We start from the raw sequence: 14447 nt of genomic DNA on the forward strand, positions 1-14447 counted from the left end.
AACGACTGAAGACGCAGAATCCTGGACTCTGGGAGAAACACTTTGCCCAGAACGGAGTCGAAAATGGCCCAGATGAAGGTCCTCCGAGTGGCAGGCACCAGGTGACACTTTGGAAAATTGATGAGAAATCCATGATCTTCGAGCATACGCATGGTCAAGGAAAGATGCCGAGACATGACATCCGAAGACGCAGCCTGGAGCAGTCAGTCGTCCAGATATGGAAACACAGACACCCCCAGGAGATGGAGGTGAGCCACCAAGGGAGCGGCCACCTTGGTGAACACCCTGGGGGCAGACCGGAGACCAAAGGGAAGGATGCAGAACTGCCAGTGATGACCCTCCAGGCAGAAGCGCAGGAAAAGCTGATCCCCAACGCCATTGGAACATGAAGGTAAGCATCCTGGAGATTGAAGGAGGTGAACACCCAGCCCTCCTGGATCAAGGAAATCACCTTCTTCAAAGTCTCCATTTTGAACAGGATCTTCGGCACAAATAAGTTCAGGGCCCGAAGATTGATGACCTCCCGGGTAACCCTCTGTGACCTTCGGGACCACAAAGACGGTGGAATAGGTCCCCATCCCACGTTCCAGGGGGGAACAGGGACAATCGCCCGCTTGTCGGACTGAGCCAGAACACCCTCCAGTAAGGTCAGACGGCGAGACAGGTCCAAAGGCGTTGCAGTCGTCACAACACTGGAGGGAGGAGGAGGAGACAGAAACTCCATCCGGTAACCCCGGGAAAGAACATCCAGCACCCACCGGTTAGAGGCCGTCAGCTGCCAAGCAGGGAGGAACAGCCGCAGTCTCCCACCAACCGCGGGTGGACCACAATCGAGACCGGGCACCGGGACGGCATAGTCAGGAACGCTGCGTGCCAAACCCCCCATCCGGCGGTGGATTCTTCTGGAACCTTCTCGGAAAGGACCTACCAGCACCCCGCTGGCCCTTAAACGAGGACTGCTGAAACCTGGAAAGCTGGTGAAAGGACCTGGCATTCGAGAATAAGGCACCTTTTTTAGAAGGATGATGACGGAACGACAAAGAATGCTTCCTCTCCTTAAAGGCCTTATGCAGCCAATCCTCCAGAACTTCCCCAAAAAGATGAGTACCAGAAAATGGCAACCTCAATGCCATGAAACACTGAGCATCATCCGTCTTCCAACCCCGCAGCAGCAAGTTCCAACGGGCAGCAATAGAAGAGCCACAGAACAGAGCAGAAGCCTGGACAGAGTCAAAGGCGATGTCTGAAAGAAACTCTGCCGTTCCATAGACTCCAGCAACTACGGTCAACTGCCCCCCTCCTGCATCGTGGAATAGAAAGTCTTAAAGTCAGCCAGCAAAGACTGAGCCACGTAGGCACCATACACCCCTGAACGAATAGCCAGGTGAGAGCCAACATAGGATTTCTTCAGTGCAGAGTCCATCTTCTTATCCACGCCATCCTTCAGGATATTATCATCCGCCATAGAAGGCCGACCAACCAGACTAGCAACAATCAAATCCACCTGCACAGAATCGGGCAAGGCAACCTCCATATCCTGCAATGGATAGAGCTGCGACATAAACCTGGGCCTCGCAATATGGTCCAGGTCCTTCCACTCCTTGATGAGAACAGCCCGAATATCAGACAAGGTCTCCAATATCAGGCACTTCATCTGGCATCATACAATCTGGCATGCTTCACAGATGGAGCAGAGTACCCTCTGTCCGGAGGAGAAGAGGAAGACCGGACAGGGGAGACATGCTTTCTCTTCCTGTGGTTTTTCCCCATAGCGAAGGAGGAGCCTCTGGAACCAACAACACGATTATATCCCAAGAGACATGGATTGCACAGTATACACACCAAGTACCCCACAGGCAATGAATAATCCCCCAACTCCCGCCAAATAAAGGAAACAGCACTCACCCATCAGCTGATTCCATAGCATCAAACGACGCGGAAGAAGGAGGGACGGATAATGAATGAAAAGCCCCCACCAAGCGGCCGCCGTAGGAGTACTCAGTCCGAAGGTCCCCAACAGATGACGTCAAACCTGAAGCGGCCCGACAACCTACCAGGGAGGGAAACGAGCACATTGGAGCCCAGCCAGGTGCCTGAACAAGCGAAAATGAGCAGAGGAGCTCACGAAGGAGAAGCGTCCGGTCCCGCTGTATCCAGATACAAAGCGACAACATGAAGAAATCCATCGCAACAGGAGCCCAGATGAAACTGCACCGAAACCAGGAAGGATTCACAGCCCGCGCCGGAAAGAGTCAACACACCTTCAGGAAGAAAACCGGGGGACCTGAGAAGCCCCGCAACCCAGGTCCCCCGCATCCAGGGCAAGTCCAGGAGGCCCAGCAACCTGACTCCCAAAATTCCACGACGGTCCATGAGCACCCCCAGAGCCCGGCAGAGGGGGAAACCACAGGACAAGCATAGCAGGTAAGCGCCCAGCACTCACCCAAGCATCACCCATCAGCAATTCCACGACAGGAAACAAAACAGGAGGTGCTTCTGTGGTGAGGTATATTATAGCACCTGGCAGGAGGGTGGGTGGAGTCTAAAAAGCGTTTCCTGTTTGGTTTCCTGTCTTGTGGAATACCTCATGTGTGTTGACTAGATCGATGAGGGACATAGAGTTAATGGGTGTGTTACTCGATCTATCAAAACCGGTAGTGAAAACCAAACTATGTGCTATCTCCAAAGTGACTTGGTTATTACCACGTAGTATCTATCTAGAGGCAAAACACCAGTCAAGACTTACGTTTTAATGTGAACCTGCAGGGTGAGACAAGCAGGGTGAAACCATCATATGCCCTGATCTTTCAAAACCGGTGGTGTGAGCATTCTATATACTAATACAAAAGTGACATGTTCTTCCCCGCATATCTTCAATGCGGATGTAAAATACCGATCATGGCTAGCGTTTCAATGTTACCAAACGTAGTGAAATACATGACGTGAACCGATCACGAGAACGTGTCTTCTTCATTACAGAGAAACAGTGTACACCATAATGTCTTAGTTAAAGTAGAACGCATTAGCGGGGATGTGTTTAAAACAATACCGGGTGCCTCAGAAGATTCCCTGTTTTTCAGTGAATTAGTGCGCTTAATCTCGGTGTACTGTGGAACTAACCATGATAACGGGTGCCTCAGAAGATTCTGTATCTTCAGTGAATTAGTGCGCATAATCTCAGTGCACTGTGGAATTAACCACGTTACAGAGGTAAATCGTGCTTAAGTATCAAACCGCAATTTCAAAGCGCCACAACTTACTTAAGGAATATCAAAGTGTGTCCAAAACTCTCCTCTGTGGAAATCTCAAAGGTCCTAACACCTGAGGTAGTGAGTGGGTGAAATAGCAAAAAGCCATCTGGAATTAATGGTAAACATGGTCGAGGGACTGAATGTGCTGAAAAGTACACTTTGTCAATGGATTCAAACAAGCCGGGCTGAAGACGGCTGGAATGCCAGAAACCGGTCCTCGGAAGCTTGTTTCCGGTCCAGAGAAGGCATGGCTTGGCAGTTCGGGCTGGACTGTTCCCATGAGGCACAGGGTCAGACTGATTTATATATAGCCATGTCTGAACTGGGGTGGCAGAGTGGGCTAAAGAACGGTGATGGATCAAACCCAGATCTTTTGACTGGGTGTGAGTGTTTGATTGGTTCAGATGCTCCGTCCATCACCACCCCCTTTTGTTCGCTGAAAAGTAAACAGAGAAAAAGGACTACCAACAAGTATTAAGTGAGTGCCATATTGGAATCACAGTACTTCAATCTATCCTGCTTGTTCCAACTACTATGAAACCACAGTAACTCCGATCTATCCTACTTGTTCCAACTACTTTGAAAATTAAGAAAATTGAAAAAAACTTTAACAACTCACAAAATAATACATTATGCACTAACTATCAGTGATATATGAAACCAGATCGTACCGTCTAGCATGTAAAATACAAGTGTAAGATTCATGAAATACAAGTGTCAGATTAATGAAAATTCTGTTCATATTCAGTCTCAATTCATGTCTGGCACTAGATAGTCCTCATAATTATATCCATATCATACGGGAGATATCTCAGGGGCTGATTTAACCCAGTGAGTCTTGTATAACTTTATAGATAACAGCTATGTTCAACTTTCTCATTCATCCCCAATGGATTTAAATTTTCCAGTCTGTATATCCAATAGTTTTCTCTTTGTAACAGTTGTTTGTTGTTATCAAATCCTTCACATTTCTGTACAATCTCTAATATTATAAATCTGAGTTGGCTTATATTGTGTGATGCATCCATGAAGTGGCTAGCCACCGTCGATTTTACCATCCTGTTGTGTATATTTGATTTATGTTCATTCATCCTTGTCTTTATTTTTTGCTCAGTTTTCCCCACATAACCTTGTCTGCAAGGGCATTTCAGAAGGTAAATTACGTTCATAGTATCACATGTCGCAGATACTTTGAATTTGATCTTATGGTGGCCCTGTGTGATTGTTGTGCCTTTGATGACATTATTGCAATTGCTGCAATTATGACATGGTGTTGTACCCGTGTATATTTCCTCTGTGTTGAAGTGTTTGGGTTTAAGTATCTCTCCTAAATTGTGCACTCTCTGATATGCAAAAATAGGTTCCTAATTGAATATGTGGTTGAAGTCTTGTTCCTGTGTCAGTATTGACCAGTGTCTTTTGATGATGCGTTTGAAGACTTTACTTTTTGTGGAATATTTGGAAACTATCACTACCAGAGTTTTTTCTTTTTTGGGTGTTTTTTTTTAAAAGATCTCGTCTATTTTTTTGTGCACATCTCATTTTTGCTTGGTCTAATACATCCTGAGGGTACCCTCTTTCCTGAAATCCCTGTTCCATTTAATATATGCAGTGTTTGGTTTGTCTGGTGATGATGCAATGCGTTTAACCCGAAGCATTTGTTAGAATGGTAGATTTTTTTTAAGCTGTCTTGGTGAAAACTGAGGTAATGAAGGAGATTTTTACGGTCTGTTGGTTTGTGAGATATGTCAGTGCTGAAACCTGTATTGTTTCTAGTGATCGCTACAGCTAAGAAAGTGATTCTAGTAGCATGTATTTCAGATGTGAATTGAATGCGTTCATCTTTTTTGTTGAGATCCGCAATGGCTTCCGTTAAGGTTAGTTGAGGTCCACTCCATATGATGAACACATCATCAATATACCTGAGGATAAGTTTTGGATGTGTTTTCCATGGTTCTTGTGAAAGGATGTTATCTTCTTCATCTCTTTCCATTAAAAGATTTGCATAGGCAGGAGCTGCCGAATTTCCCATGGAAGTTCCAGATTGTTGTAAAAAATATTTGTCTTTCCATTTAAAATAGCTGTGAAAGAGAGTGAAACATAGGAGTTACATCAAGAAAACTTTCATATCCATATCCACATTCAGTTCTGTTCATAGTAATGCATGCTCGATTGCTTCAATCCCCTCTTTGTGGGGTATGGAGGTATGGAGAGCTTTAACATCCATAGTGCAAAGCAAGATAGATTCTTCTGGTGTTAGTTTGATGTGCTCCAATTTGTTCATCAAGTCAGTAGTATCCTTAACATATGTCCTCATTTTTCTCACGCTGGGTTGCAAGTATTTGTCTAACAGTTGTCCAATAGGTTGATGAATGCGTCCCCTGGTGGACACTATTGGCCAAAAAGGTAGTTTATGCAAGTTTTTATGAATTTTAGGGAACATGTAAATTGTAGGACTCCTAGGATGGGCCGTTGTCAAAACATTTTTTGTTCAATCATTAATGATCCCTTTTTCATGTGCATTATCAATGACCATTAATAGTTGTTTGGCAAACTGTTCTGTTGGATTGGTATCTAAATGTTGATATACCATTTGGTCAGATAAGTGTAATTCTATTTCTCTTTCATAATGTTTTGTGTTGAGGATCACAATTGGACCCCCTTTGTCTGACTTCTGACACGTTATGTTCGGATTTTTGGCTATCAGTTTCAGGATACTCATCTCTTTTTCAGTGAGGTTATGTCGTCTAGTTTTTTTTGAAAATTTCAATTTTGATAATTCCATTTTTATAAGGTTCTCAAAGGTGTCTAATGTCTTGTGACTAGTTGGTGCCATATATGTACTGTGTGGTGTTAAACCTCGTAGTTGATCAACCTGGGTAGATTCCCGCTCTGGTAACACATTATCAAAAAAGTTTCTGAGACAGAGTTTCCTCATAAGTTTGAACAAAATTATCTCCAGTTCCAGTTTGTTGGTATCGGTAGTAAGTACATAGGCCATTCCTTTCTGTAGAGTATTGAGTTCCACACGGCTCAGTTGTTCACCTGATATGTTTATCACCAGGTTATGAGGGTTTAGTTCTTCTTGGTCTTGTCCTTCTTTGATCCCGAACTCCTGATGTTATAAACTTACAAATCATATATGTACACTAATCTTTGATTCACTTACTTTTCCTTGAGGCCGAATAGTAGATAGTGAAGGTCCTTTTCCTAGGAAAATACTCTGCTGTTCTCTAAAACTTCCATTTCATCGACTTTCTATGAAAAAAGATATAAGAACATCTGAAATAATTCTCAACGTTTTCATTTTCCTTCTTGTGTTAAGTTATGACTTATTACTCATACCTTGAACTTTCCTTACGACCAAATAGTGTCAGATATATGAGTATATTTTGAATTTTCTATAATTAAACTCTGAAATTACCGTTTACCCGAAGTTTTCAAAGAAAAGCTCAAATGACATTTTCACAATGTTTAAAAATTCTTATTCTCTTTTTTGATCACTCATGTTCAACATTTCCTATAAAACTGATATCACTTACTTTGAGATCCACTTACAGTACCTATATGAGATAAATATTTTAAACATTAGACTAACTAACTAACTAACTTTTATTAACTGCTCCCGTCTTCAAAGGCCAATTACCTTTCCTAAAACTTTGGTTCTAAAAACACTAGGTAAGAAATTTTTTAAGTCAAAAGGCAAACGTTGTTTATAAGTCAAATGAGAATCATTGCAGTAACTCCAACCTTTTTGACATTCTAAGTAGCATGTATAATGTTCTGATGTTGTCGAAGGACCGTCATGATAAATAATAGCTACAGTTGTAAAGGTTCTTCCTGAAATTGATAACTGAGAAGCCACAACATTTTTGATACAAGTTGTCAATTTAGTTCCATCAGGTCTACATCGTTGGAAAACTAAAATGACATACTGACCATAAGTTTGTATAAATAATGTGGACAGCATTGGACACTTACATTGGGTACACACCATATTATGATCAGCTGTTTTAACTAGAATATAAAGGACACTGATTTGCAGTCTGGTAAAGTCAAATATATAAATCTTTCAGTGTCTATTCTAGTAGTACTTGATAAACTACAATTGTCGCAGTCATGCTGCCATTGATAAGAAAGGCTAAAAAGATTTTCTACATCTACACCTTCATCTTCCAAAACACCAAACATACGCATACAAAATTCCTGGCAATCCTGCTGAATGTTCTGTGAAAATTTATCTTGACCAGAACACATGTCTAAAATATTTTGAATTTCTGTTCTATTTTTGCTCTATCACTGCTACATTTCTCAAACACAGAATTCAATAAACCACACAATCTTTGATCCCGATTTTCAACAATCTGTTCTTGGAAAGTTTGAAGAAAAAAAACAACATTAACCACTACATTAGCATAGCAGTTGACACCAGAACTGTTTTCAAACTGAAATCCAACAACATTTTCATCAGAATCCTTTTTCTTTCTGTTTTCAATTACATTTTCATCTACTTTTTGTCTTTTTGCTACTACCTCACTGCAATTATTCTCATTTCTTATTTTCGGCCTACCACACGTTTTTCAAACAGAGGATATTGAGGCAAATGTGGAGCATACTCTCTTCTTAACCTATTGTATTCTTTAACACAATCTAGATCTGCACAAATCTTTGTCTCATCACACTCAATCAAGTACAATCCTGATAAAGTTCTGACTCGTGATAATGCCACATATGCCATACCCTCTTTAAACACAGAACTTCCACTGTTCACCAAAGCACTATCTACACTTAAACCTTGAGATTTATGAATTGTCACCGCATATGCCAAACAAACAGGAAACTGTTTTCGGCGAACATATAAGTCTTTTACAAGCAAAAATATAGCAGAACAATGACTGATTTCTTGTACTTGCTCAATGCCATCAAATTTTATTTTTAAAAATTAAATTCCATCTCTATTTCTATAATTCACAAAATCAACAACATGACCCATTGCTCCATTTATCAGACCTCTTTCTACATTTAAATTCCTTCTCAAAATGATACGACAATTTAAACACACATTCAAAGTCTTTTCAAAACCAGCTGTTTTAGATATACTTTTCTCTAATGAATCCAATTTTGTTTTCAAATTTACTGACAACACAATTGTTGCACCCAAATGCTCTATTTTATCTATTGCTTCCAGTTTCACAATCTCTTCATTTTCTAACTTTAACATTTTGTTGTTGAAGATGGAACATTCTTGCAGAATTGGCATCAAACATATCCCAGATTTCTTCTCAGTAATTTTTAAAAAAATATTCTCTGGAAGAATGTTTTCATTTGGATACAAATTTGAAATTATTCGAGCATGTAAAGCTTCTTTCCCAAGCTCACTTACTTTTTCCGATTCTTACATCTTGTAGAATAATTTTATAATCTTCATCCTTTGCCTGTCGCATATTTTGAATCAGTTCTGCATATTTAAAATTTAACCATATATTAACGTTTCCAATGCTTCCAAGGGACTTCCTGGTATCTTCATGCGTGAGCATTTTAAACACTGGTTGTCCTTTTACTGGAGTCAACTGCAGTAGATCTCCAAAAACAATAATGTGTTTACCTCCAAATAACACATCATACTCTGTTCTAAGAATTTCTTGCATTCTCAAATGCACAAAAGCACGCATTAGATTTGAGACCATGCTTACTTCATCAATGATAAGAAGTTTCATTTTCTTCAGGACTCTGGAAACTTCAGAACACGCATCTCCAGATAGCTTGTTGTAATGCAATTTATTATCATGCTCAACTGGCAGCATCAGTAAACGGTGTAGAGTAATCCCTTTAATGTTACGTGCTGCCAGTCCAGTTGGAGCGGTTACAACACAAGACAGCGGTGATTCAGTCCTTTTCTGAAAATAAGTTGCAATGGCTTTAATCAGAAAACGTTTTCCTGTTCCCGCTTCTCCACTTACGTACAGTCGGACAGGCTTAAATGATGTACATGAGCACACTTTTTTCTCATGTCTGAATCCATGTTCACTCTGTTCTGTGACTTCGTCATATATCTTTTTCTGCTCAACGTTTAGTTGCTTTACCAAATCTTTTAAGTTAACTACATCCTCTTGAGCTTGTTCCATAGCTCTTTCCACCTCATCCATGGCAGTTACAGCTTCATTTTGGATAATTGGTCCTCTTAGTGGATCCTGACTCAATGAAGTAGAACTCTGACTGTCTTGAGAACTGTCTCTAGCAATCTCTTCAGCAATTGTGGTTTCTTGCTCTATTTCTTCGTTCAACATTTGCAGATAATTTGGAAAAACAGGACATTCTCTGGTATCCTTGGTTGCATTAAAAGAGTCTTCATAACAGAGAAAATCTCCAAGTAGTTCCTCTTCTGTACGTCATGGCTTAAAGAGTTGCAAAAGAGCTAAATAGTAAAATTCTCTTTTGTCTGGAGCTTCGCACCCCAATATTCGATGATTAATCAAATGGCCTTTTCTCTGCTTCACTAGACATCCTTCATACCCAATGACAGCATATTTTCCATTATTGATATCTTCTGTGATGTTCCTCTTATAACTGTAGTTTTGCAGAACTTCATACAAACAAGTGTTCTCAAGGTGAGTACTTCTATTTGGATAGTATGTATCCAACATGTTTGTCTTCAAAATATCTGTACTGTTTGGTTCTTTCTCCTCCAAATATTCAATTTCTTGTACAGATTTCAAAACTCGGTTTCGTGTTGCAGCAAGACCTAGACTCACCCAAATGATTGTTCTTGAATTGGCATAGAGACTTGCTGATGATAACCGATCAGAACCTTCATATGCTCCAATTTCTCGATGTGACAACATCTTCAGACTGAAACTGTATAATTTTTTACTTATACTCTTTTCATGTGAAATGTCTTCCCACATTTCCTTCAGTTCAGTATTTTCATTTTTTGTGATGTAAGACATCACATATCGAGCCACAGCAAAAGAGTTGTCAGCAACGAACTGAATATCCATGTTAGCATTCCACATGGATAAAATCACTGGGTTGTAGTCGTTGATATACTCGGACTCTACGTTTCTTTTTAAATTGTATGTATTTTTTGATGATTTCCTTGTCACAGTATGTCGCAGAGAAGACATCAAATTATTTACTCTTCCTTTAGAAATCACTAGTCGTGGAAATGCGAAACGACATTTCGTGTAGAATTTCTCCTTGTTTTTAAATTTTCGACGACAGTACTTTCCACAACGATGAGATTGAAAACGTAAAGCTTGTTGCCTTAAACTGTTTTCTTCAGTAGTTTTCGGAACAGCACATGTTGAATATTCTTCAATGAAACTCATCACTGTGTCATCCGAATTAGTTCCAAATTTTGGTGCATCTTTAATCCATAACAACATATGTATATGAGGAGCACCTCTCGCTTGATACTCCTTCCTCCAAAAGAAATCCAAAACCTCTCCAAGGGGAGGATTTTTTTTGTTGGTAATAAAAGACATCATAGCTTCAAATCTATGATTAAAATATCTGCACACATTCACTTGATCCAAAGAACACAGTTCTCCAGGTGTTTTCAATTCTATATTTTGTATGTTTACATTTGCCTCTCGTAGAAATTGAAGTAAGTCGTCCCATGCATACTCAGCACAGCTAAGAGTGAGGAACCATGTAGGAGTTCCTAAGTTTATTAACATACATTTCAATTCCCCATGACGACGGAACCAATACTTGTTTGTTCCACTCTGACATGCTATGAGATTGATTAGCTGAGATTCCAAAATACTGTCTTGCAGATTGACTTTTTCCATAAAGTCCCTCGTGAAACATTTTGCAGATGAGCTCCACTTTTCAGTATATGATTAACTGCATAAGAAAGCCCAGACAAATCACTTTCATACAGTAGATGAAACAAATACGGAATGCATTGACGAAACCTTGGATCTTCAGCATATAATCTTAAAGTCCGGTATTCAGCTGCAGGAATTTGAACTGGTCGATCGTCATATCGTCCACCTCGACCTGTTGGAAATAACTGTGGAAAACAACGAGCTTCCAAACTTTCTTCCCATATACTAATAGGACTTTCTTTTGCTGCTTTCATTTGAAACAAGTCAATTGCATTCCCCATTACGTCTTTGGAATGTAAAGGATGAATAGTATAATGTTCATATATTTCTTCACTTTTAGACACATCAACTTTTTCAATTTGGCCAACTGAACAATCACTGTCTTCTGCTGTAGCTGGTTCCTCTGCTCCAACACTTACATCTTTGTAGTACTCATTGTTTTTGTCCAAATACAACGTTGCCTTTTTGACTTTCCTAACATCCACTAAACCTTGCCAGATTTTCTTACTCTTTGTCAGAACCCCATTAACTAGAATAACCAGAGGATCCTCTTCTACTCTTTCTACACCAATTGTATCAATATTTTTCTTGACATCTAGAGGCAAATAAACAACTCTTCCCTTTAATCCTCTTTGTAAATCTGTAGGAGGTAATTTCCCTATCTTAGGCTCCATGCGAACAATAGCTTGAAAAGGATGGACACATTGAATCAAAATTGATTCATAAGTATTTAAATCCATCAATTCAGAAGGAATATCTATCAACTGAAGATTATTATGAACAGCTCTAACAGGCATTCTGTTTTCATTTAATTTTTTCAAACAATAATTACAAATACGCTGATCAAAACTCAAATCAAAAGAATTCTCCACCAACAAATAACTTACAAAATCCTTCCATTCATTATTATTTTCCATTTCACATTTTGCATATAAATCAACTAACCTAGTCTGAATCTTATAATGAGTCCGTCGACAACACACACAAGTTAAATTAGGCCTTTCACTTGATTTCACCTTAAACTTGGTAATTTCCTTGTCAAACCTTTCTATATTTGAAATCTGTACATTGTCTTCCACATTACCATCCATTACTATATCCATTTCTACACTGTCCTCTTTGTTCCCAAAATAACAAAACTCCATTTCTTCACAAATAGTCTTCACATCTACTTCAGATCCATGCAAAAGAGCACTGTTTAACTGTTTAAGCTTTAGTGCTGGACTTTTTGCATAATACAACCTTCTCACTAATTTCCTCACCTTATTATGATGCACTGCTAACATCCTAAAATGATGAAAAACACTCTGACATACTTTTCTAGAAAGACAAGCCAGTGAATGCCCATGCAAACCTGTGTTTTCTCTCACTCTGCAAGGATCTAACTCTTGCAAGATCTTCACTTTCTGTTTTACACTTTTCTTACTATATGTACGTAAGAAATTTCGAAGCAAATCGATTGAATCCTGTCGCACACTACAAATACTACTGCACTTCCATGTGTACACTGGACCCTTAGTACGTCTCCCTAAAACTTCATCATCTAACACCTCTTCTGCATCTCTAGACACAAGTTTCTCTTTTTCCATCGGACAACCATCTTTCACCACTGGTGTCAGCTGCATGCATCAAATCATTTTCCTGAAAGCAACTCTCCTCATTAAAAAATGGCTCAGAACTTGAACTATGCATCCATTCTCCACAAAGAACTTCACAAAAATTAGTCCGATTAATTATTCGTTTCCTTCTACTGTTCGATTTGAAAACATCAATTGCCTTGTTATGTATCCTAATTCTATTGATTAGTAAAATAAATCATTTTTTCTTAACTTCAAAAGCCTGATCAACAATCTTCTCTACACTTTTCTTTTTCTTGTAAAAAGAATCTCTCTGTTTACCTTTCTTTTCATTTTTTAGCAAATTTAAAACTACCCTATTGTGAAACATTCGTCTATGAACGTCTCTAAATTGATTTTGCCTTCTATTGCTATCCATACTCTTCTCTCCTGCTCCAGTAGAGACATTTTTTGAGGGCCTCTCCTTCCTTTTCAAATTTGCTCTCTCCTTCTGTATCTTCACATTACCGTTAACATTTGTTTTTGTTCTACATAAGTTGCAAAAAAAAGACTCAGGGGCATATTACCAACAACTAGCGATAATTTTTATCTCTAACTTGTTTAGAGACAAAAATTATCGCCGCACATCGGCGATTTTTATCGCAGATAAACCTTGCTATTAGCAAGGTTTATCGCAAATGCGATAAAAAACGGCCGCAATGCATGAATATTGCTGAAAAGTCAGCGATATTCATGCATTATCGAGCAAATGCTCTTAGCCATGTTATCCACCTCCCATTGGATAACATGGCTAAGAACTGCTCAGGGCAGGTGTTAGCTTTTGGAGATATTCGCGCTTAGCGCGAATATCTCCAAAAGTTGGTAATAGGAGATAGCGATATTAGGGACTGTTTCCAGTCGCTAACATCTTGGCACGCCCACTTTGCATGTCATTAGTGATAAATATCACTGACATGCAAAGCGGGGCCCAAGATGGTCGCTATCTCCTATTAGCTGTCGCTAACTGGTGTTAGCGACAGCTTGGTAATAGGGAGATAATTTTATCTCCGCTTTCTTGGCTTTTAAAGCCAAAAAAGCGGAGATAAACCCCCTTGATAATATGCCCCTCAGTTGTCTTACCAGGAGCTTTTTTGGTGTTTTTTGAAGTACTTGTAGAGGATTCCTTTAATTCCGTTGCTGATTTTGTTCTTTTCCGTATGGTATTTTCTCTTCTCCTTTGCCTTGACGGCATTTTTGCTTACTTTTGAAATGTTGATTTTAATCTGTGGTAAAGAAAAAAATAACACATTATAGACCACTATTCGCAAACAACAAAGCAATAACAATAAGCAAACAATATAAACACTAATTTACAACATATCTAAGTTTATACCACAGAAAACTATATAACTAGGAGTAAGACAAAGAAAAAAAGCTAGAGGGAGTAACACAAAAACACAGAGAGACTCAGACAAAGAAACAGGTAGAGGGAGTAAAACATACAAAAGGACTAAGACAAAGAGAGTGTATAATATGTTGAAAGACAGAAAAAGGATGTAATAGGGAGAGGGAGTAAGTCATAAAAAGGAGTAAGTCAGAAAAAGGATGTAACAGGGTGTAAAATAGAGAGAGGGTGTAACAGGAAGTAACACAGAGAGAGGGTGTTAGAAGAGAAAAGGTTGTAAAAGAGACTAAAACAGAGAAAGCCTGTAAAGGAAGAGGCAGAGAGTAAGTTTGAGAGAGGGTGTAAGAGGAAGTAAATCAGAGACAGGATGTTACAAGAAGTAGGTCAGACAGAGGGTGTAACA

The sequence above is a fragment of the Lissotriton vulgaris genome, chromosome 8 (genome assembly GCF_964263255.1).
Source record: "Lissotriton vulgaris chromosome 8, aLisVul1.2, whole genome shotgun sequence".
In the NCBI taxonomy this organism is placed as follows: Eukaryota; Metazoa; Chordata; class Amphibia; order Caudata; family Salamandridae; genus Lissotriton; species Lissotriton vulgaris.